A 21,452-nucleotide genomic window follows, 5' to 3' on the forward strand; every position below is an offset into this window, starting at 1 on the left:
ATTGGCAAAGTCACACAATTTAGTATTATCTTGAGCCATCGTGACGAGCAAGCAATCCAACACGCAAGCAAACAAGAAGCAAGCGAGAGAAAAAGCGGACGGAAAAAGAGGGCGAATAAAACGACAAGGGTGAAGTGGGGGAGAGGAAAACGAGAGGCAAAAGGCAAATAATGTAAGGCGAGGGATAAGAGTTTGTGATGGGTACTTGGTATGTCTTGACTTGTGCGTAGACTACCCGGCAAAGGTGCCAGAAATCCTTCTTGCTACCTCTTGAGCATGCGTTGGTTTTTCCCTTGAAGAGGAAAGGGTGACGCAGCAAAGTAGCGTAAGTATTTCCCTTAGTTTTTGAGAACCAAGATATCAATCCAGTAGGAGGCCACGCAAGTCCCTCGTACCTACACAAACAAATAAGAACCTTGCAACAAACGCGATAAAGGGGTTGTCAATCCCTTCACAGCCACTTGCAAAAGTGAGATCTGATAGAGATGATAAGATAGTATTTTTGGTATTTTTATGATAAAGAATGCAAAGTAAAGATTGCAAAATAAACGGCGCCAGAAATCGCTAGTTGCCGGGAGATTAATATGATGAAAAATAGACCCGGGGGCCATAGGTTTCACTAGTGGCTTCTCTCAAGATAGCATAAGTATTACGGTGGGTGAACAAATTACTGTCGAGCAATTGATAGAATTGAGCATAGTTATGAGAATATCTAGGCATGATCATGTATATAGGCATCACGTCCGCAACAAGTAGACCGAGTCCTGCCTGCATCTACTACTATTACTCCACACATCGACCGCTATCCGGCATGCATCTAGAGTATTAAGTTCATAAGAACAGAGTAACGCATTAGGCAAGATGACATGATGTAGAGGGATAAACTCAAGCAATATGATATAAACCCCATCTTTTTATCCTCGATGGCAACAATACAATACGTGTCGTTTCCCCTACTGTCACTGGGATCGAGCACCGCATGATTGAACCCAAAGCTAAGCACTTATCCCATTGCAAGAAAGATCAATCTAGTAGGCCAAAGCAAACTGATCATTCGAAGAGACTTGCAAACATAACCAATCATACATAAAAGAATTCAGAGAAGATTCAAATATTGTTCATAGATAATCTTGATCATAAACCCACAATTCATAGGATCTCGACAAACACACCGCAAAAAGAGTTACATCGAATAGAACTCCAAGAAGATCGAGGAGAACTTTGTACTGAGATCCAAAGAGAGAGAAGAAGCCATCTAGCTAATAACTATGGACCCGAAGGTCTGAGGTAAACTACTCACACATCATCGTTGAGGCTATGGTGTTGATGTAGAAGCCCTCCGTGATCGATGCCCCCTCCGGCGAAGCGCCAGAAAAGGCCCCAAGATGGGATCTCACGGGTACAGAAGGTTGCGGCGGTGGAAATAGGGTTTCGTGGTCCGCCTCGATGGTTTCGGGGTACGTAGGTATATATAGGAGGAAGAAGTAGGTCGGTGGAGCCACGAGGGGCCAACGAGGGTGGGGGGCGCGCCCAGGGGGCAGGCGCGCCTCCCTGCCTTGTGGCCTCCTCATTGATTGCTTGACGTCCACTCCAAGTCCTCTGGATCACGTTTGTTCCAAAAATCACGCTCCCGAAGGTTTCATTCCGTTTGGACTCCGTTTGATATTCTTATTCTGCGAAACACTGAAATAGGCAAAAAACAGCAATTTGCACTGGGCCTTGGGTTAATAGGTTAGTCCCAAAAATAATATAAAAGTGTATAATAAAGCCCATTAAACATCCAAAACAGAATATATAATAGCATGGAGCAATCAAAAATTATATATACGTTGGAGACGTATCACAAAGTAATATGATAGTTTTGATAATAGTGACAGTAGTAACAGTAACAGTAACAGTGATAGCAGTAGTTTTGTAACAAGTGCAACAGTAACAGCAGCAGTAGTAACTTAGCAAGATCAATATAAGATAAATTCATAGGCATTGGATTGGTGACTTGTTGGATGGTATTCATCATGAGACAGTTATAACCTAGGGCGATACGACACTAGCTCCAGTTCATTAATATAATGTAGGCATGTATTCCGTAAATAGTCATACATGCTTATGGAAAGAACTTGCATGACATCTTTTGTCCTACCCTCCCGTGGCAGCGGGTTCGTATTTGGATCTAAGGGATATTAAGGCCTCCTTTTGATAGAGAACCGGAACAAAGCATTAACAGACGGTGAATACATGAAATCCTCAAACTACGGTCATCACCAGGAGTGGTCCCGACTATTGTCACTCCGGGGTTGCCGGATCATAACACGTAGTAGGTGACTATAACTTGCAAGATCGAATCTAGAACATGGATATAATGGTGATAACATAAATGGTTCACACCTGAATTCATGGCACCCAGGCCCAAAGTGACAAGCATTAAGCACGACAAAGTCATAGCAACATCAATCTTAGAACATAGTGGATACTAGGGATCAGGCCGTAACAAAACTAACTCGATTACATGATGAATCTCATCCAACTCCTCACCGACCAGCGAGCGTACGAAGGAATTACTCACTCCCGATGGGTAGCATCATGGAATTGGCGATGGAGAAGGGTTGGTGATGACGAAGAACGAAGATCCCCCTCTCCGGAGCCCCAAACGGACTCCAGACCTGGCCTCCCGATGAAGAACAGGAGGTGACGGCGGCTCCGTCTTGTGGATCATGATAATTCTTTCTCCCTAATTTTTTCTAGAAAAATAGGATTTTGTAGCGTCGGTTTCTGGGTCTGCGGGGCCACCAGGTGGGGACAACCCACTTGGGCGCTCCAGGAGGGAGGGCGTGCCCTGGTGGGTTGTGCCCACCCAGGTTCCCCCCCTCCGGTGGATCTTGGCTCCAGAAATTCTTATTTATTGTAAAAAAAATCCACGCGAAGTTTCGTTCCATTCTGAGAACTTTTATTTCCGCACAAAAACAACACCATGGTAGTTTGCTGAAAACAACGTCAATCTGGGGTTAGTTTCATTCAAATCATGCAAATTAGAGTCCAAAACAAGAGGAAAAGCGTTAGGAAAAGTAGATACGTTGGAGACATATCAGCGGCTAGGCACTTTCATGGGCTATGTTAGCAACAGAGCTAGACCTGGAGGTTCCATTGCAGAGGCCTACATTGCTACAGAAGCGTTGACATTCTGCTCAAAATACATTGAAACAGCTGACCAACTTAGCAAAGAGGTGGGTGAAGACAATCCCGAGCTCAATGTTTTCGATTGTTCTGTTCGAGTTATAGGGAATGGTTGACAAGAAGACAAACCTAAATATTTGGAGAAAATGGTTTGGTATGTGTTGAATAATTGTCCTGAGATTCTACCTTATATCGAGTAAGTGCGAAGCATCGCAACTTATCACTAGTACAACGAGGTGCCAGACAAATGGTTTTAACCCCTTTCCGCGACGACATTTGGAACCGTCGCCAGTGAGTGACTGCAATAGGGGGGTCCTTCCTGCACGACCCAGAAACCGCCGGGGATAGGGAGCCTGGATGCATATACAGTACTCGCTACTCGTTTGTGATCGCATTGCCATCACAGTCGCTATTCTGTGGTTCTATGTTTATGCTGTGCGGCCCAGCACAAACGGTTCACGATTATAGAACGTGTATGATAAGCAAACAATCACACACATTCGCTTTTCCCAAACGGTGTGCGATAACTAATTAAGAAGATTAGATAATGGTCGTACGAGTGTCAGACGGGATTACGAAACATCGAACCGTCGTAACATTGTCATACACAACAACTATCACACACTCTATTCTATGGTGCAACGTTTAGGATGCATACCACATCAGAAACAGTTCATGGTTGCGAATCATGTACGATAAGGCAACTATCACAAACGTTTAGTTTGCCCACACCATGTGTGATATTGTCTGACATCACACACGCTTTGCAAACGGCAACTATGTGCATGCTTGCACACGTTTCCTCTCTGTGAACCGTGTCGGATTATGGTGTATATCACAAACGTTTGTGTTTTACCAACCATGTGGCCGTAACGACCTGGAGAGCGTAATTTCACCGTAATTTAATAGTTGCTATTTCAAATTGTCCCGGATTTGAATTTGATGTATGCTATAGCTTTATTCATATCCATCAGGTTCAAACAACCAATGCATTATTCGATTCAAAGGTACATATGTTCAAGAATTACATAAGAACCAAATAAAGAATGATGAACCACAGTTGTATACTTGTACTACTAAAGAAGGTAAAGAAAGAGGCGAAATACATTCTGGTTGTTGAACAAGGTGAAGCGGAATGCCCATATTGTGCCCTCCTCCATGCAGAAGGCACGCACGACTCTAGTCCAACCCCTTGTGATGGTCGACCGCCCATCCTTCACGGTCTTCATGAAAACATCTGGATAATCATCATGTTCTGGTAGAAATACTTTAACCTTTGCATGCCCACCAATCATGTAGTTTGAGAGGTAATCTTGAATAAACTGCTTTGGGAACCACTGCAAAGGAAAAAGATTCAAACATTGTCATCTAACACAACTCAATATGGGCAGTAAAAAGAACACTACAGAGTTCTTACTTACTATCCTGCAGTTCGCTGTTGTATTGGATAAAGTGTAAACAAATAGTTTAATTGCCATCTTTTGACCCATTTTACAAACAATCTTTATCAGCTTCCTCACTTGATGTTGGTTCATCGATATCTCATTGCCCCATACGCAGAAAGGGTCGAAGCGCGGATCTTTACCAATGACATATGTACCTAAAAGCACCAAGTTAATATTAGAAGCTTAACAACAATTGGACAATGATGTAGTACAACACTCTTTTATAATATCTTATAACATCCAATATACTCACATATTAGATGAATTAACATATTATATTATGGTCCAGAAGGAGTTTATTGCATTTTTACAAATTATCGGCTGATTAATTGTTGTTGTATCCATGGGTTAGAGTTAGTTTGAGCTAGTTCGGGCTCAAATAGCCCTAAAGTATATCCAAACACAAGGGCTAGTTTGAGCTAGTTGCATGTAACCCACCCAAAATAACTATCCCACCCAAGAGGTGCTAATTGGAGCTAGTTCTCCTAGTGCATTTATTATCAATCTAACCCTGTCATCCAAACACCTCTTTGGATGGAGTTAGTTCAGGGTTAGTCATGAGCTAGAAACTAAGTCTGACCTCTAGCTAAGTTGATATCCAAACAGGGCTGTGTTGTTGTTGTTGTTGTTGCCGCTTCTCTTCTACGTATATATAGACATCATTAGAACATTAAGGTAACACTCTTCCTTGTTGCTATGTAACCTAAGATTGCATATTTAGATATTAAGTACAGTGCATGTTGCTATGTAGCCTCAGATATATTACATATGGCCCTAGTTAACCTAATGATAAATGGGTTACAGATATATTCAGTTAAAAGTCTGATTCACCGATTAGTCCCTTATCAGCCCCCAACCTATATGGTACCAGCTACCGATATCCTGAACAGTGAGTATATATAAGCCATGGGGTGAAACTAACCTTGATGGAAAATAGCAGTCGTTCCCAAAATTGTCCTGTGTAGGTACATCGAGAGGCATGACAAGCACAACAGGATAAACATCAACCAAATATATCCTTGGCAGACAAAATAATCTCCAAAAGATAGCTTCAGTGTGCAGGTTTAAGCACGCTAGTAAAGCAACACAAGTGGAAAGGTGTGTTAACTACAACAGGCCTAACTTTTAACAACAAGCAAACATAGCCATTCAAACTGGTATTGTACCGGTCTAAGTACACTGGTTATTATTAAATAAAAATGGAAAGGCGTGGTAACTACAAGATGCAGCAACCAAATGTAGTCATTCAAAGTGGTATTGGTGAAACTGGTATTGATGAAATTGAACTACATAGTTCATACTTGCACATATAGAACATCACGTTGTGAATAACTGGAATAAACAAGGCATACTACAAACAACCAAAGATAGCATTTGAAACTGGACATATGCTAACTACAAACAACCGAACAATCAAAAAACTTTCAAAGAGGCATATGCTAGCTATAACAGGCTTAACAACAAGCAAATATATGAATTCCTATCGGTATGTTTAAAATTGGATTGATGAAATGTACTGCACAGTAAATAATTGCACATATAGAGCATCACATTGTGAACAACTAAAATAAACAAGGAATACTGTAAACAACCAACTATAGCAATTAAAACTGGACATATTCTCACTACACTACAAAAGGGACTCGACAAAACAAATCATGGGTTCCCCCCTGTGAAGCGGCACGGCAAAACAAATCATGGGTTTCCTCACTTGTAACAGATGGGCTCATTCCCGTGGGAAGAGCATGGACCCTGGATGCGCTCCATGTTGTCGTAGATGGCCTCCTTCCCCTTGGAAGAGCACTGTTGTAGGGTGCCCTCCCTGATGTCGCAGACGGGCTCTTTCCCCTTGGAAGAGCAGATGGGCACTTTCCCCTTGGAAGAGCTGGAGAGGGTGCCCTCCTCATGGTCGCCGTCGATGAGGTATGACTTGGAAGCTGTGGATCCCAAACTAGCGTCGCAGAACGTGTCCTTCAGAAATGACAAAAGGGGCTCGATGGCGATGTAGGATGACAAATTCTTGACAGTGAGCCAAAGGAGATCAGCGGTGGGGCCATGGATGAGATCGAGGGCGGTTGAACCCAAGGGGTTGGGTGTGGGCCACTTAACCTGTGACATACCCGCGTCAGGTCGTCGTTGTTGATGACCTCAATGTCGTAGACGGCATACGCGACATACTCTAACCTGCTGATTGAGTGCCCGCAACTAGTAATGGTCGTCAGCTGACGTCGGGCGAAGAGACCGTGATACACCTCTTTTGGGCCAGTCGCTCCTCGAGCTCCACGGGAAGCGTAGCCGGTCTTAGGCTGTGACGCTCTGGAGTGGGGGATGGGGATGTGTAACGCCCCGAGACCGACGCTCCAGACGCCTTCCATATATTTCGTGATCGCCGTGTGTTTCTTTTGCTTGCTCTATTTATTTTGCATTGCATCATGTCATCATGCCATCATGCCATTTAATTTTTAAAACTCAACTAAGTAAATTGCATGGATCTTCGATCCATTTAAATCGAGGGAAATGCACATGGTGACTTCTCTTTATAACATATCCTCCCAATATTAGGGAGCCATATTAAATATTTCTTTAATTTGGAAATCACCATAACACACTTGCAAATTATCCCAATGCCTTTGTTATCTTAATTCTTGGTCTCCAATCTTGCCATATATTCTTTCAACATATTCCGGAGCTCCACCAAAAATCCAAACATTTTTGGACCTTCCCAACCCTCACTTCCTATTCGAATCATTTGTATTTAAATCAAATGAGTTTGAATTCAAATCTTTCAATCATGGCCTTTTCTATTTTCCCGGAACAAGCACATTTTTTTGTGAGTCCGGAGAAATTATCTGCGTGTCCAACTTCTTTCCCTAACCCTCTCTTTCTCTTCTTCTCTCTAGTTCTTTTCTGTTAAAGAAAGTATGGGAAAGAGAGGAGAGAGACAGCCCAGGCCGGCGCCCATCCTTCTTCCCCGCAGTCCACTTGGCCCAAGGCCCAGCCGCGCCATAACCCTAGCCCTGACCCCCCTCCTCTCGATATCTCCCTCTCGTTCCCCTCCGCCGCCACCCATAGACGCATGCATCGAGCCAGGAGAGCCCTGCTCGATCCCCCCTCTCGATCTCACCCCATCTTCCCGCAGCTCCCCTCTCCCTCGATCCCCTCCTTCTTCCTTGAGGAGCGAGACCCCGCGCCTGCAGCCGTCGTCCTCCGCGCCCAGCAGGAGCGTCGTGCCCTCGTCCTGATTCCCCAGCGACGCGAGCCTCCAGGAGCTCCCCCGCGTCCTTGATCCGGCGAGCCCCGCTGCCGGATTGCACTGCCGCCCGCGTCCGCCACCGCCTCCTCTGCTTCGCCTGTCCTCTGCTCCGCCTCCATCGCCGGCGACCACGACCAGCGCCCGCCTCTTGCAGCCCGATCGCCACTGCCAGAGCTGCTCCGGCCGCCACATGCTACCCTCCGTCACGGCCGTCGTCGACCTCGTCTCGGCCTTGCCCGTCGCCTCTGGTGCCCTCCTCGACGTCCTGCTTGTCCTCGCGTGGGCCATGGACGTGCGGCGCTGCTGGCCTTTGCTGTGCGCGTCCCGTCTCCCTCGTCGACGCCCTTGCTTCTGCTGCAAGGCCCAGCCAGCGCCCTGCCGGCCTGCCTCCGCTCAAGCTGCCGACCTTCTCCTGCCGCTGACCACCACCATCGCCTCATTGCTGCTAGCATCCCGAGGCCCCTTGTGATGTTTTGTGTTGGACCGTCAAGATCGGTAAGATCGACTACATGGACGCCAAGATCATACCAGGACCGCCAAGCATCGTCTCCTGGATTTTCCCCCCAAGTACCACGACAGCCGTCATTCGCCAAGTACCCCTTTGGATCACCAAGTTCGACTACCATCGCCGTGAGCTGCTTTCGGAACGTGCACTACTACACTCAAGTTCCACTACAAGATGTACCACTACCGTCGCCGAAGCCCCACGTAATGCAAGCGTCAAGTTCGACTACCCTTGTCGTGTACAACTACCATCGACCCCGAGTCATTCTGATTCGTCAAGTTCCTATATGAAACGAACATGAACGACTACTTCCACTACGGCCCGTGTACCTCTACTTCCTTCGACGAACTGGATTCGTTTTGAAATTGCACGCTTCAAAGGTATAACCGCTGAGAACGACCGCCCGTGGACGAATGCATATGTTGCATGAAATGCTCGCGTTTGCAACGTGCCTGACTTGTTTCTTGCATGTTCCCGTTGCCATGGCATCGACCCATGGGAACCCGGTTGCCGGGATCACCCCACCATCTTGCATGACACGCTCACGCCACACTTCCTTTTGCACCGGTATCTCCATGAGCTACCGGAACCGATATGTTGCCGTGGCATTATTTTCGGATTCGTTGCCGTGGCACCCCTTTATTCCACCACGGTGACAAATGCTTCATAACATGCTCATGTCAATATTTTCATTAAATTGCATAAAAACTTGTATTGTCATCGGCATCATGATAACAACATTTAAAAATGTTTCTTATTGTTGTTTCCATTAAATTGCTATTTATGCATATGGGGATTTTCCAGAATTGTTGTTTGTTGTTCCGGCCTCATATAAACTTGCCTAAATAGTTAGTTTACATATGTTTCACCTCTTGCCATGTTTACCAACATTTAATATTGTTGGGCACATAAACGAGAGAGAACTAAATAATTGATGAGGTGTTTCTTCAATATGCAACTTGTTGCATATTGAGCTTCACTTAATTTGTAGTATTGTTTGTGCATTTTGCCATGCCATGCTCATTAAATCAGACATGCATCATACTTGATTGTGCATCATGCCATGTTTATGTGATGGTTGTTTACTATGTTGTTTGTTTCTTTCCGGGTTGCTTCTCTCGTTAGCTTCGGTTTCGTTCCGGAGTTGTGAGGATTCGTTCGACTACATCCGTTTGTCTTCTTCATGGATTCGATCTTCTTCCTAGCGGGATCTCAGGCAAGATGACCATACCCTCGAAACCACTTCTATCTTTGCTTGCTAGTTGTTCGCTCTATTGCTATGCCGCGCTACCTACCACTTGCTATATCATGCCTCCCATATTGCCATGTCAAGCCTCTAACCCACCTTCCTAGCAAACCATTGTTTGGCTATGTTACCGCTTTTGCTCAGCCCCTATGATAGCGTTGTTAGTTGCAGGTGAAGATGAAGATTGATCCATGTTGGTTTATGGTTATGTTGGGATATCACAATATCTCTTATTTAATTAATGCATCTATATACTTGGTAAAGGGTGGAAGGCTCGGCCTTATGCCTGGGGTTTTGTTCCACTCTTGCCGCCCTAGTTTCCGTCATACCGGTGTTATGTTCCTTGATTTTGCGTTCCTTATGCGGTTGGGTGATTTATGGGACCCCCTTGACAGTTCGCTTTGAATAAAACTCCTCCAGCAAGGCCCAACCTTGGTTTTAACATTTGTCACCTAAGCCTTTTTCCCTTGGGTTCTGCAGACTCAAGGGTCATCTTTATTTAAACCCCCGAGCCAGTGTTCCTCTGAGTGCTGGTCCAAACTAGAGCACCGTGCGGGACCGTCCCTTGGCAACTTGGGTTACGTTGGTACCTGTACGCTTCGCTTATCCGGTGTGCCCTGAGAACGAGATATGTGCAGCTCCTATCGGGATTTGTCGGCACAGCGGGTGGTCTTGCTGGTCTTGTTTTACCATTGTCGAGATGTCTTGTAAACCAGGATTCCGAGACTGATCGGGTCTTCCTGGGAGAAGGTTTATCCTTCGTTGACCGAGAGAGCTTATAATGGGCTAAGTTGGGACACCCCTGCAGGGTATTATCTTTCGAAAGCCGTGCCCGCGGTTATGTGGCAGATGGGAATTTGTTAATATCCGGTTGTAGAGAACTTGACACTTGACTTAATTAAAATACATCAACCGCGTGTGTAGCCATGATGGTCTCTTTTCGGCGGAGTCCGGGAAGTGAACACGGCTTTTGGGTTAGGTTTGACGTAAGTAGGAGTTCAGGATCACTTCTTGATCATTACTAGTTGACGACCGTTCCGTTGCTCCTCTTCTCGCTCTTATTTGCGTATGTTAGCCACCATACATGCTAGTGCTTGCTACAGCCCCACCTCACTACCCTTTCCTTCCTATAAGCTTAAATAGTCTTGATCTCGCGGGTGTGAGATTGCTGAGTCCTCGTGACTCACAGATTCTACCAAAACAGTTGCAGGTGCCGACGATACCAGTGCAGGCGATGCTACCGAACTCAAGTGGGAGTTCGACGAGGACCTTGGTCGTTACTATGTTTCTTTTCCTGTTGACCAGTAGTGGAGCCCAGTTGGGACGATCGGGGATCTAGCAGTTGGGTTGTCTTCTTTTCTTTTGGCTTTGACCGTAGTCGGTCTATGTGTGTATCTTGAATGATGTATGAATTTATTTATGTATTGTGTGAAGTGGCGATTGTAAGCCAACTCTTTATCCCATTCTTGTTCATTACATGGGATTGTGTGAAGATGACCCTTCTTGCGACAAAACCACAATGCGGTTATGCCTCTAAGTCATGCCTCGACAAGTGGGAGATATAGCCGCATCGTGGGCGTTACAGGATGGGGATGGGGATCTATGGGAAAGGGGGCATTTGGCAGGCGTCATCTAAGAAACTCAAGGCGTCCTGGGTATGGAGATAGGTGGGTAAGCAGCACGGGCAAACTGGCAGATGTTGACAATGGAGGCCTTGCGGCGGCGGCGGCGACCTTGCTATGGTTTCGAGTGAGGGAGGGTGTGTGTTTGTGTGCGCGCGCGCCCGAGGAGGTTTTGGTGTGTGTGTGTGTGTGTGGAGGGGGGTGTGTTTGAGGAAATGACGGGGCTACTGAAAATTTTACTACGCGGGAGTGAAATGCCGGGGCTATTGAAAATTTGGATGATGGTGCGTCGCACACAGTCCGAAAATAACAACCGTGTGTTATGAAACAGAAAAACTCTCGAGGCGAGCAGATATTTTCGAGGGATGCAGGCGGGAGGGGGAACAAGAAACTTCACACACGGTCGAAACATAATAACCGTGTGTTATCAAACAGAAAAAACCTGCAGGCGGGTAGATATTTTTGAGAGGGGAAGCCTCGTGGAGCTGAATGTACTATGCGGATGTGCGTGACAGAGGCATCGGCGTGGCACACGGTTAGTGTGAGTGAACCGTGTCTGTTACGTCATCCGACTTGTCTAATGTTCATAAATTTGGCGAAAAATTATGCGGGAGAGGGTCAGAACACGAACACACTTGCAAATGGACCAAATATATGTATGAAAAGGGTGGTTTATGTTCAAATACCAAATGCAACTTCAATGTGGCACCTATCTTGCAAAAGCGTGCGGTATTGCTTGCCCCCCTCATGTCGGCAGGAAGGGAATCCTAAGCTATGAATGCAGGCCCCCCCATGGAGGTTCACCAAGCAAAGTGCGAAGTAGCAGCCCCCCCCCCCACACACCCACTTTCAGTTTCCGGGCCAGAGAGGCATCTCACCAAGATGGGTCATAAAACGGACCAAGAATAATCCACCTTGGTCGTACAACCTCTCTCTTGTTGTTGGTCAGAGTGATGGCCGTCCATGTGACCCCGGAGATGGGCTAGCTCACCAATAATCATGCAAGTAGCTAGTCCCCGAAGACAACCACTGCCTGCGTGTCACCCAAACATATGTATGGAGAGGTGTGTTTGGATACACAATGGAACAACTTTGATGTGGCACCGTGCTTTCAAACCAGAAATCCCCACACTGAGTGAGGGTTAGTTGACGATGCATATGTCTGTCACACCACACTTCAAGCCGATGACATGGATTAATTCATGCATGCATGCATAGTATGCACTCAAACTTAATTTGGTCTGAATCTCACCATGACCTATACTATGATAACATGAACCAAAGGAAGAATCCACCATGTTAACCTATCTTTTTATCGGTCAAGGTGATCATGGATGTCCACGCGGGCCCACGAATATATAGGCTTATCGCTGATAACCACACGAGGGAGTGTATCGTTCGAAGACAACCATTACATGAATATGTATGGAGGTGATGCATGCATGCATGTTTGAATACCATTTCACAACAATGATGTGGCGCATGCATCGAAAATCATACAGTCCCCACACATAGCAAGATCGGTTCATGACGTGTCGTGGTACTAGCCACTTCGACTCGATGGGAGGGATTCATGCGTACACATGCATGTGTGTGTTCAATCTGTATCATGTCATCCCAGAGCAAGACCTATATATATATATATATACCGTATTATAAACAAAAATAATAATCCCCTCCTAAGTCAAATTAACCTCTCTCGTTGTCAGGCAAAGTAGTGATGGACCAAGCGGGCCCACAGATGGAAAGCATCGATATCGCTGATAACCGCTTAAGTGGGTGCGAGAGGACAACCACCATCGCTTTGCATTTGGGCCAAACATATGTTGAATACCCGAAATGCACAACTATGATGTGGCACATGCCTCGAAAACCGTAAAGTCCCCACACTGAGCGAGGTTCATGAAGCGTACTACATATGATGGTCCCCTCCCCCTCTTCGACGCATACTATATGCTCCTACCGTAGTACAACCCAAAAAGAATCCTCCTTGATGGTGAAATTAATTAACCTCTCCCGATGTAGGTCAAAGTGATGCATGCATCGATGATGGCCTCGTGGGCCCACAGATGGAAGCGTCACACGTGAGTGTCCTAGGATAACCACTGCCTGCATGCATGTGGCCCAAAGAGGTGTTGTGTGATGTTTGAATAGCCAATTTCACAAGTTTGATGTGGCACGTGCCTCATGAATCGAAAAGTCCCGACACTGAGTGAGGTGTACTTGTTCACGGACGCGTACGTATGGTATATATGCTAGTCCCCTCCCACCTCTTCGACGCATACTATATACTCCCACCATAACACAAACAAAAAATATTCTACCTTGCTGGTCAAATTAACCTCTCTGTCGGCTGTTCGTCAAAGTGATGGACGACGACCTCATGGGCCCACAAAAAGCGTCACACGCGAGTATCGAGTGTCATGTAGGACAACCATCGACTCCATGTGGCAAAAACATGTATGTATGAAAGGGTTGTGTAATGTTTTAAATAACGAATTCACGACTCTGATGTGGCACCTGCCTCACAAAACGGCCAACCCACACGGTGGCTCATGACTCATAGTGTACTGCCAACCACCCGCCACCCCCAGACGCACGCATGCGCGTGCGCGCGCGCGCGCACACACACACACACACACACACACACACACCGTGAATCCACCGCAACTACGATGCATGTTAAATTATCCTGCGGTGAACATATGTTACCAAAGGAGAGACATTTTAATTTTCAAGAAAAAAACCAGAGATCATTAAGACGTTTTAGTACATTTATTGATTTTCTAGGGGTATAATGTGTAAAAATCATATTTGTCCCACATGCACACATGACAGTGCACCTAAATGGATTTCAAAAACACATGTGTCTCACTGGGTGCATGTTTACTCCCCGTGCAAGACATTTCAAACATTGAGAATCTTGATTTTTCAATTCTAGTACATCCAAAACTTATTTGAAATTCATGAAACTTATCGTGTTGTCATATGGATACCAATACAAAGTGGCATTGTACTTTTTTTTGTCAAATTTGAGACCAGTTTTGATGTAATCTTTATCTTCTTACAAACGGGAGATTATTAATAATTGGGAACCAATATCCCAAACGGATTATTTATTCGAACCGTGAGCGTTAGACCAACAATGGATACGTCCCATGCTTTGGTTAAGCAATAAAGCAGCAGCATTAATCATCCAAATAGAAAACAATATATGTGCCGCCACGCGACCCGTGTGTCATGCGAGAAGGCGTGAGTTGACGGGATGCATGCGAGCAGTCCGCCGCGCAGGCAGACCGGGAGGCGTGCGTGCAGGTGTGTGAATTGACGGGAGGCGTGCTCGCTGCACAGTGTCATCTGGAGGCGTGCGAGTAGCTGTGTGAAACGACTGTAGGCATGCCAACAGTCTGGTGTGCAGGCCACCGGGAGGTGAGCCAGCGGTTTGACCGTGGCCCGCCTCTCTCCCACTACTCCATATTAATGGCGTGACTGAGCGGCCACATCCCCCATCCTTGCCACACACACAATCCTCTCACTCCACTTGCATCCTCGACACCGCCCTCAGTCCTCAAAGCCGTCAGTGTATGAGGATTCCGCCGAAGTGCCCCATCGGAGAGAGTGGCGACACCAGGGCTGCTGAAGCACCAGAGCACGGCGTCGAGATGAAGATAGAGGTTGCCGTCACCGCCGGTGAGGTATCGCTCCACCCTGACGTCGTCGACGGCGTCGAGCTTCCACAGCCAGAGGCGGAGATCCACACCGACTCTGGTGACGACTCAGGCGACGATCCCGACGATGACTCCAACGACCACTCCGGTGACGACTCCGATGACGATGGTCAACTGGTTAGTCATCTATACCCATTTATGTGTCAAATAGATCCTAGGGTTTCTCTGGTTACTCCTGCCTCCCCCTTTTTGGAATAGAAATCCTATGGTTATGTTCTCCCAATCCATGAAATCTGAGTAATTTTTCTTAGATCTGTGTAGTGTATTGATTATTTGAATGGTACAAGTGATTAGTTGTTTCATCTGTGCAAATGATTTCTGCTAGTAATCCGACTAGGGTTAGTGTTTGTGCTAATAACTCCTAGCCAGGACTTGATAATTAATTTTGAATGACCTACATATATGTTTGTGCCATTATTTTCTTCAAGATTGGTCTGTACATAGACGAATGTGCTTAAAAATCGAACCATAATATCTGGATATGTATAAAAGATAGCCATAAATTCCTAATCCTACTTCACGGCATGTAAACATTGATTTGATGCCAAATTTTGGTAACTGCCAAATGTTCGCTAGAGATTAGTTTGTAAACATTAATTTGACGCCACACTTTTTTTACTATTTGTATAGGTGCTGTCGGACGATGTGGACATGGGGATGAAGATGGCCAGAGGAGGTACAAGAGGCAAATCCTGAGGGATCTTTATGCAGGAATGCATAATAGGCGTATTAGGACCTGGGACGGCGACTATCAATGCCCATTTTGCAACCACAAGCTTCATGATGCGTATGAAAGTGTTCTGGCACATGCAAGAGGATGAGCCGTTGGCTCCTTCAAGCAGAAGTATTCTCACAGGGTGGCGCGCGGCGCGTATACCGAGTATCTGGAGAGGCTTCGGGATCGTGCCGGCAGATGAGATATGATGTGGGATCGAACTATGTATGCTTGAGTAAGCTTAATGGCGGTTGAACTATGTACTCACGGTTGAACTATGCTTGTGTACGCTTATTATCGATGTCTGAGTATGTTTAATCTATGTTTACTTATGTCTAAATGTGGGATATGGATGCAATCAGTTCGGTTGATGGAATCTACCTCCGTCCTGGTTTCTTGGTCCCCTTTGTAATTTGTGTTAAATTTTGACCAAAGATTTAACTAACAAAATGTTAGTGCAGGTCAGCAAAAATTATATCGTTGGATGCGTATTTGAACATAGTGTTCAATGATATAATTTTTGGTGACATGCATAAACATTTGTTAGTTAAATATTTGGTCAAAATTAGGTACAAATTACAAAGGGGACCAATAAACCAGGACGGAGGTAGTACATCAATCACACACGGTTCCCAAAATTGAAACTGTGTGCAATGACTTTCATTTTGCCTGTTACGTCAATCACATATGGTTTGCTCTAGCAAACCTTTGCCTCCGAAATTCTTTGTGGGATAGAAAACCCTCACCCCCAATTCAAAAAAAGAAAACCCTCACCATCCCCACGTCACAAAAATCATCACCCCGCCCGCCACCCCCTCCGGTCCTCATTCACACCTGCACAAACTCCTCCGCATTTATGCATGGCACCGCCTATCGCAGCGAGAACCACTTAGCTCAAGGCCTGTCACCGCCGCCAGGCTACCGACAAGCCCCACCGCATATCGCCACTTCCGCTTGCCGCCGCCTATCACCATCGACTTTCTCGACACTGCTCGCGGTCGACCCAGCTCCGCCCGGTTGGGGAATCCGCCGTACTGAGGTTTTTTTATGGACAATAAGGTAACTAATTTAATTATCTCATCTCTTATCCCAGTTCATCTGCCTCCTTTAATCACCCAGCCGAAATCGCCGTGAATTCATTTTTATTCGAGTTGATTTGAGGGTTTTCTTTCATTCATAGAGTGTACAGTGCGCGGCCACACATCAGGACTTTGTGGCCTCCGCCAGACATCCATGGAGTTCCATCTCACCATACCAGATGACTTGAGGATGCGCCCGATATGTTCAATCTCACCCTTAATCGGTTGGCATGGCCTACTTTCCTGAACATATACTAAATATTGCTAAATTTGGATAAAAGGTCCCACATGCACCATATACGTCAAAGGGGATTTTTTCCTCTTCTTTCTATATTAGGCAAATTAATGATATTGTTCTTTCGATTACTCTCATATTTCCATGACATCGTGTTTACCCTATCTGTTTAATTATAGATTTTTGTCCTTCGATTTCAACTGATGTACAGTTCTTTCAATTTGGGCCCATATTTGCATGTTACCATATTTCTTTAACAATGCTACCATTTTCTGCAGCGCGTCCCTTGCTATGCAACAGAATCTGTAGTACACAATCTTTCCCTTTACATAAATGAAGACTGCAGGGATGTCATACTGAAGACAAACCATGGATTTACAATCGTTGCTACTGAAAGACTTGACGAACGTGGTGACTCCTATTTTGGCACTGGCCTTTGGAATGAAATTTCTAAGTTTTATGTACTGAAAGCTGGCACTAAAATTGCACTGCACATAAAAGAGCCTGGTCATGAGATATATGCTAACTTCCCTGACGATATCATCCGTCCAGACTTTGTTTGAACTAAGTGTTCTTTTCAAGTATCTACATGTTGACTTACCCAGCAATATCAAATGAATTGTGTAGTATTTAAGCAACCAATTGTTATTCCATTTTCTTACTCTATTCCTGCCTACTAAACTCTAGTTACCAATACACTATTCTATTGCCCTGTTTTAACTAAATGTTCCCTGTACTCCCACTTCTATCAGAAAGCGCCACTGACAAGGAGACTCCGGAGGTGGAGAATGGGGCTGCCAACAAGCGGAGGCGGGGCGAGCAAGAGCCGCAAGCGACTCCAGCAGGCCTAGACTTCATCAGCAGCCTCCCTGATGATATGTTGATAGTCATCATCTCCCTCCTCCCAATCAAATATGGGGCGCGGACTACCGTCTTTTCCCGGCGGTGGCACCCCCCTATGGAACTCCACCCCTCTCGATCTCATCGACACCCACGAGCTCTGCCATGGCTATCGCAAAAGCTTGGATGCGTTCTCCAAGATCCTCGGCAGTCACCCTGGCCCAACCAGAGGACCTAGAATGGGCATGTTCCATTCCAACGGCAAGGACCGAGCCAAGCTTGATGACTGGTTCCGATCCCCCACCCTAGATCAGCTCGAGGAGCTCACTTTCGATGATGGGCATATGCGCTCGCTGCCAACGTCCGCGCTCCGCCTCGCGCCCACGCTACACGTCGCCAAGTTCAGGAACTGCCATTCACCCCCTCCCTTAATGACGTGCCCGCTCTTATTCGATCAAGACTGAAGCACCTCGAGCTCGTCGCCGTCTGCCTCCCAAACGGTGACATGGAGCGCCTACTCCATGGCTGTACTGCACTTGAGTGCCTTCGTCTTTAGGTGATCAATGGGTTGAGTAGCTTCCATATCACCTCCATGACTCTCCGGACTATTTATGTGTGTTGCTAGTGCGGCAAGAAGACATCACAGGATGTGTACCACGGTATGGTCAATGAGGACACACATTCACTTGAGAGATTACCTGTAGTTGATCACAAAGGTCCAACAGAATCAATGTCATTTCTACGCCGAAATTGACGGTGGTGGGCTACTCGTCTGACAAATACTCCGAACTTGTTATTGGATCCACACCCGTTCAGGTACAACAACCGCCTTCTACCTCTCCTTCTACAAATTAACATTATTTCTAATTTTGAAGATGTATGTTAGTATGTCATCTAGAAAATGATTCCGACAAGCTTGACCCCGAAACTGCGCATAGTGAAGGTCTTGGCACTAGAATCTATCGGCCCCAACCTGGAGCAAGTTGTCAGTTTCCTGAGATGCTTTTCGTGCCTGGAGAAGCTATATATCGAGGTGATGTTCCTTTCTTGTTAAATGTTAACCATAAGGGAGTTCAATTTGTGACACCTTTTTCCAAGTTTACAATGACAATGTACTACGATTTCTGAAGGAACTTTTGGAGGATTTCAGTACATACATGTTTCCCCCCATATTGGTTGCTTGATCCATATCGTTACAATCCATAAGCATTTCTCCTTTGGATTCATCTGTACATGTTTTCTTAGGGAACTTTTCATCCACTCCAACCTCTTGTGAAGAAGGCTACATTTTTCTAGATTGTAATCAAATGCCCATGTTAATCATGTTGGATCGAAGATGGCATGTTAGTGCATTTTACAAATCCTTCAAACCAAATAGGCCTATAGTAGTGTTCAAAACTGCATGTAGGCACTAACACATTTTCTTCTTTTGCAGATAACATTAGGCCCGGTGGTGGATAATGTGATACAATATAACAATCACGTCGAATGCCTAGATCTGCATCTCTCAGAAATTACTTTGAACTCCTATGGAGGGACCTTACCGGAGATTATATTCGCCAGGTTCTTTGTTGTCAGACCAAGGGTGCTAAAGGTAATGAGGTTTTCCTTACATTTATTTCAAAAAAAAGAATGGTTTGTTGATCAGCACCAGCGGCAGCGGCAGAATGGAATAGGCTCCAAAAATGTTGAATTTCGTTTTGGAACTTCACATGACAAAGTAATCGGAAGTCATCATGTCAACCCCATACATGACTTCTCAATGGCTGACCCCTTTGCAAAAATTATGAGGTTTTGAAACCAGACTTAGAAGTGGTAATATTAGTTTGAACCTCTCTGATATCCATGTTCAGCGGATCAGCGCAAGCGTTTGCAGCTGATGAGCTGAATTTCATTTCTAATATCAGTTTGAACCTTGTAATCTTCAAATTTGAGCCATATAACTCTAGAATTTGAACCTTGTAATATTTTGAGCTTTTGTGGTACAATCATTGAAATGGCATCGTATGAGACTCATATATTGGTAGCACTATTTTGACCTTAATATGTAATGGACTTAGATTTTATTAACCATTCTATAATCTGTTTACCTTGTCGATCTCATAGCGCACGATCTGTATAGCTAACTCGACCGCGATATTCGACATTATTGCACACAGTTGGTTTCTTCAACCGTGTGCCCTGTACATTGCAGAATTAATTATCACACTTGAGTGTCCATCATCACCCTTCTGTGTAACTTTGACCTCATCACCCACGGGTAAACTTATGACCGAAGTCATTCCACACACTTTGTTTCTACAAAGCTTTTTGCCAATAAACGCCCATGATTTGTCCCTCTTCTAGTCGATGTGTGGCCAAACTAGCCGGGCGGGAAGCTTGCGCGGTAAACTGCACGGTAGCGCGGGAACAGGCTCACCGGCGATACATTTGGCGCCTCTTCGAGCCCACGTGTGGTCAAACGAAACGCGTGCAGTGCAGTGTTGTCAAGCGTGCACTAGAAACCTTTGCTATGAATGCAGTGACAAGATGTGACGATTACAGGCCGGCCGGCCCCCATTTATTACAGCTGCCGTTTAACCCTTGTGGCTCTTCAACCTTTCGATCGCGCCCCACCATTGCAAGAAGCATAACCACCACGACAAATTCTTAGAAGGTATCCTGCGCGGCTCCAATGGCGCTTCGAGCGGCTGCCGACGACGAGCAGCAGTTCACCATGCATGCCATGGTGGACACCCACAGAAGGTTCACGGAGCTCTCGGTGGTGTACACCAACAACCCGGTCTGGGTGGTGCACTCCATCCACATTATGGAGTTGTTGCTTGCCGAGGAGAAGTACAAGGTGGTCTGGTTCGACCTCGAGAACAGCCACGCTCCTGCCGGGTCTCGTCCCAAGGTCGTCGTCGCCCAGATGTGCATGCACAACCACGTCCCCATCTACCACTACTGCCTAGTCACAAGGCCTTGCGAGAGTTTCGCCAGGTTTGTCAACAAACCCCACAACATGTTCGCTACCGTGGACATCACCAATGATGTAAAGGTGCTAAAGAATTCGGGCATCACCTGCCAGAGTTTTGTCGACATCCAGGGCCAATACAAGATCTGGGGCAGCAACGAGCATGAGGACTCACTGGTTCACCTCGCCGAGGCCATCATCGACCCCTACACTACTAGGGAAAACATTATACACAGCATCTTAGCAGTAGCGTTGGACAAAATCATGCGCTACTGCTATTTAGTAGTAGCGCGTGTAAATAAACCGCGCTACTACTATCATTTCAGCAGTAGCGCGTAGCAAAACATGCTGCTGCTAAGTTTGAACTGGGGGCACATGGCTAGCCCCACTTAGCAGTAGCGCGTATCCGTACCAAGCGCTACTGCTATGCTCCGTGGGAGTAGCACTTTTCACGAACCCGCGCTACTAATAACCCTACCTTATCCTCCCCACGCGGCCGACCCTCTCACTCCCTCTCCCTCTCAGTCACTCTCCCCCGCACGCCCCGTCGTCCGCGGCCGCCCTCGTCTGCCGCCGCCGCCGTGCTTCTCCTCCACAGAGGTACTCCCTCCATCCCTCCTCCTCGCTCCTCCCCTCCCTCCTCCTCCCACCGTGCCC

Source organism: Aegilops tauschii, chromosome 7, assembly GCF_002575655.3.
Source record: "Aegilops tauschii subsp. strangulata cultivar AL8/78 chromosome 7, Aet v6.0, whole genome shotgun sequence".
NCBI classification, from domain to species: Eukaryota; Viridiplantae; Streptophyta; class Magnoliopsida; order Poales; family Poaceae; genus Aegilops; species Aegilops tauschii.